This window comes from Tamandua tetradactyla, chromosome 15 (assembly GCF_023851605.1).
Source record: "Tamandua tetradactyla isolate mTamTet1 chromosome 15, mTamTet1.pri, whole genome shotgun sequence".
Lineage (NCBI taxonomy): Eukaryota > Metazoa > Chordata > Mammalia > Pilosa > Myrmecophagidae > Tamandua > Tamandua tetradactyla.
Window position 1 is genome coordinate 81,130,145 of NC_135341.1, and position 4,739 is coordinate 81,134,883.

General features: G+C 42.6%; 1 long non-coding RNA gene across 1 annotated transcript; it reads right to left on the reverse strand.

Annotated features, from left to right (window-relative positions):
- Positions 1-748: 748 nt before the first annotated feature.
- Positions 749-3,682, reverse strand: LOC143658078 (uncharacterized). The gene is made up of 3 exons (XR_013163113.1): positions 3,619-3,682; positions 2,144-2,178; positions 749-1,114 (listed from the first exon to the last, which is right to left on the reverse strand). It is a non-coding gene; the product is annotated as an uncharacterized LOC143658078 (long non-coding RNA).
- Between the last annotated feature and the right edge of the window lie 1,057 nt (positions 3,683-4,739).

Below are 4,739 nucleotides of genomic sequence, written 5' to 3' on the forward strand. Positions count from 1 at the left end.
ATAGATCCCTACCACCAAGATCCTTTGTTTCTATAAGAAGATTCCTCCCTTATTCTGCCTAGGACATTGTGGTAGTTAGATTCAGTTGTCAACTTGGCCAGGTGAAGGCACCTAGTTCTGTTGCTTGGACATGAGCCAATGGTATGTGAACCTCATCTGTTGCTCATTACATCTGCAGTCAGCTAGGAGGTGTGTCTGCTGCAATGAATGACGTTTGACTTAATTGGCTGGTGCTTAAACGAGAGAGCTCAACGTAGCACAGACAAAGCAGCTTGGCATTCCTCATCTCAGCACTCTGCAGCTCAGCCCAGGCCTTTGGAAATGCAGAAAGAAGTCACCCCGGGGAAAGTTGTTGGAACCCAGGGGCCTGGAGAGAAGACCAGCAGAGACCATCCTGTGCCTTCCACGTAAGAAAGAACCTCAGTGGAAAGTTAGCTGCCTTTCCTCTGAAGAACTAACAAAATAAACCCCCTTTTATTAAAAGCCAATCTGTCTCTGGTGTGTTGCATTCTGGCAGCTAGCAAACTAGAACAGACATATACCTGGCCACAGAGCTGCTGGGAAGTGAGTGGGGCAGGTGCTGGGAAACTCAGCATTCACTAGGTAGTGGTCCCTTGTGTTCAACCTGATTCCTTGGTGCTCCACTTTCTGCTCTGTTCCACGTGGGATCGCTGAGTCTGGAGACCTTCTGGTTCCTTGAGATGTGAGTGGGGTGGGGTACTTACCTGGCAGCTTGATGGCCTGTGTGTCTAACAGCTTCATATATAGACCTTCAGCTCGCAGCCTTTGCCATGCTTTCCTTAATTCATGAAGCCTCTGAGATTTCAGCCTTCTGGTCGGAACCTTTTGCAGGCATTTAGAATTCAGCTTCTGCTCTGCTGCATTAGCTGCCATTTCTCTTTGTGTTTCTTGTCTTCTCTGCTGTTGTCCTTTTTCCTGCTCTTTTTATTCTTGCATTTTATTTCCTTTATGTTCTGTTACTGTCATTTTGGTGGAATTTCAGTTATAAACAGTGATAAAGTATGTGTTCACCTTACCACGAGGATTTTTTTCTCCATCTTCTTAGTCTGGAGAAAAATTCCCATCTCTGTCATGTATTTTGGCTGTCAAATTCCTGTATTACAAATTCAATGGCATAGTTGTTAAGAATGAAAGTTTTGGGGTCAAATTGCTTAAGATCATTTAACTAATAAGTGGTTGAGCTGTTATGAAATTACCTCCTTTAAGCCTCATTACTTCAGCTGTAAAATGGGAATAATTATAATTTCTACTTGATAGGGTTGTTGTGATGATTAGTGCAATGGTGGGCAAAGCCTGACATAAAGTAAGGTCTCAAAAATGTGAGTTATTATTAATTTATTATGATTATTGTCCTTATTCTATGCCAGTCTGTCACACAGACTCTTACATTAATTAAGTCATTAATTTAATGGCACAACTTTCTTCTAATAGTGAATTATGGTAAACTGCATTGAAGCACAGAATGCTTTGATAGGAAGAGGAAGGCATGGCATTTTGATGCATGAATAATTTGGGGAGGTGTGTTGGCCTGAGTGAGCTACATCAGGGGAGCTATTGAATGCATGGCTTGCCTGATGGGATGGAGAGGGAAGTTGGAGAACAGGGGGTGTCCAGTCCAAAGAAAAGAGCTTTGGATCTGGACAGACTTAGCTGTGTGGCTGTTAGGTGAGTGTTTAGCTGCTCTTAACCACAGCTTCCTCATCCAAGCTTTGCTCTGAAGATTTGGTCTTGGGGCTAGCATCAAAGATGATATATGGAAGTCGCCTAGAATGGTGCTCGCACATCCCTGTTATAAGAAGAGGGCCTCAAGTGGTAGCTGGCCATGGTTATTATCATGAGAAGGAAGAGAAGAGCAGGAAGGGAGGATTATTCTAACTTGAATGGATACGTTTGTCCATCTCTCCCACTTGGACAGGATTCGATTCCAGGCAAATAAGGGAAGGAGATTCTTTTTCCCTTATTCTTTCCGAGGCTTGTGGGTCCACAGGGCCACGTGCTATTAAACAGTACAATGGGCTAGCAGTATAATGGCCCCTCTTTTCACTCAGGTCTGGGAACCTCATCTTTTCCAAGAAACCACTTACAAGCTTGAGAATATGACATAGTGGAAGTAGGGACTTACCTGTGTTTGCATAAATGAAGAATAATTTTGGGAACCTAAAAAACAAAATTAGAAGACGGTAATTTGCAACTATACATATAAAACTGTTTAAGAATACATATTCTACATTGTGCAATAATACATGTAAAAACACTTAGAAAACCCTAAGGTGTTAAGACAGGAAGAATGCTATTCTTACTACAAACTTGACCTTAGTTGGCAGAATGTTTGATAATATGGGAAGAGAAAGACCTCTTAAGTGATATAAGATTTAGTTAGTTTTTATTTTAGGCATGATTTAAGTTTGGGGTTCAATGAAGGAAAGGGTGATTTTAAGAAAGCATTGAGAAATGCGTTTCTTTGTGTGATAGTGAAGAAAATAGGACATAAAGCTCAAATAGAACATAAAACTATTGTTGGGGGTAAGTGCATATCCATGGTTACAAGGAAATTGCAGGATCCAAATTTCATTCAACAAATGTTTAGTAGACACTGCATGTGCCAGGACCTGTGCGGGGTGCTGGGGTAGGGAATGAGCCTCTGCCTTCTGTGCTACCTGCACTGCAGCGGGGCAAATGAGCCAATGAATTAGAATGCGTTCAGCAGCTAATTAAACCAAAGTGAGCTGAGTGTTATAACAGAGGGAGGGCAGGGAGCCCATGGGAGCCCCTGGAGAGTGGGACCCCAATCCAGGAGTCAGGTGAGCTAAGCCTCTGGGGAAAGTGAGTCTAAGGTCAAGGTTTGAAGAATGAAAAGGGTGAGCAAGGTGAAGTGGACCAGAGGGGGAGAGAGCTCCAGACAAAGAGAGCAGTCTCTGCTGGGCATGGGAGAAGAGCTGTGCTTTAAGAACCTAAAGAACTTCTATGTGGCTGTAGCATGGAGGGCTGGAGACGGTGAGACGAGGCTGGAGAGGCAGGTACGGGCTCGGCTGTGAAGGATTTGGTCTTGAACCAGATGGCTACAAGTAGCCACTGCAAGTCTCTGTAAAGGGGAGTGACCCAATCAGATTTGCATTTTAGGAAGAATACTTTGAAAAGGTGGGGGAAAGGAGACAGGCAGGAGACCAGCTGTAGTGATCCAGGGGAGAAATGAAGTGGCCTGAATTTGTGTGTGGAGGGTCAGAAAGAAGTGGGAAGATTCTGGAGATAATGGGAGACAGAATTGACTAAGGTGCCATTTTATTCTCCTAAAAGAGCGAGAACAAAATGCCTGGGGGCTGAGAGGCTGTGGTGTGTAGAGGAAGGCAGGACATCAGGGCAGGGACAGTGTGGCACTGACCAGAAGCCAGAAGTCCCTGGGCTTGCACAGTTCCTGCAGGTTGAGTCCCTACCCAGGCAAACAGGAGAATCAGGAAATTGTGTGGCAAAAGGCCAGGACTGAGCAAGATTCTGGTGTCTGTGTAGACAAGCCAAGAGGTGGGCGTGGGGGGAGGATTGGAAGGGAGTGCTGAGCATTAAGAAGTCAAGGAATTAGTGAGAAAGTCAACCACTGAACACCTATAGGCATGGAGAGGCTTGAGGTTGATGTCTGATCCTCACTTAGCAGTGTTCTCTGAGCTCTTTGTGAGGGTAGAGCGTTCCGAGGTCTCCCAGAGAGATAGCAGTAAAGACTAAACAGTTCTGCCTTAGGGATAAAAGGTGGGTCAGACATGGCTCCTCAGAGGAGAATGCATACGTACTAACATGACAGAAAGGTAGTGTTTCCAAAAGTATAAATCTATGCATGAGGAATCTTCAAGAAGATACGGCATGGTATTAGTCAGGGTTCTTTAAAAAAGCAAATCTGATAGAAGATATCTGTAAATATTATGAGATTTTATAAAACTGTCTCATGAAACTATGGACATGCACAAGTTCAAATTCTATAGGGCAGGCTGCAAGCTGGAAACGCCAATGTAGGTTTTCAATGAATTCCCTAGGAGAAGCTGGCCGGCTGAAGTAGAGGTTAAAATTCTCTCTTCTCTGTATGGTCCCACTGATGTGAACGGACATTCGAGAATAAACTTGGAATATGTCATTGGTAACAGAGTCCAGCAGGAGTTAGAAACAGGGTAAGATAATGGGTAATTGGAGCTGAAGGGATACAGACTGTGCAACAAGACTAGATACAAAAACTCAAAAATAGACAGCACAATAATACCTAAGTGTAAAGTAATCATGTTAAAACACTGAATGAAGCTGCATCTGAGCTATAGGTTTTTTTTTGTTTTGTTTTTTTTTACTATTATTATTATTTTTATTTCTTTTCTCTATATTAACATTCTATATCTTTTTCTGTTGTGTTGCTAGTTCCTCTAAACCGATGCAAATGTACTAAGAAACGATGATCATGCATCTATGTGATGATGTTAAGAATTACTGAGTGCATATGTAGAATGGTATGATTTCTAAATGTTTGGTTAATTTCTTTTTTTCCGTTAATTAATTAAAAAAAATTCTCTCTTCTCACTGCTGATATCATTACTTCTCCTTTTAAAAGCTTCAACTGATTGGATGAAAGTCATCACTGACGACAATCTCCTCAGTTGATTGTAGATGTAATCAGTCATAGATGCAATTAACTTGATGATGATTTAAGCCCATGAAATGTCCTCCCAGTATCAGTTAGGCCAGTGCTC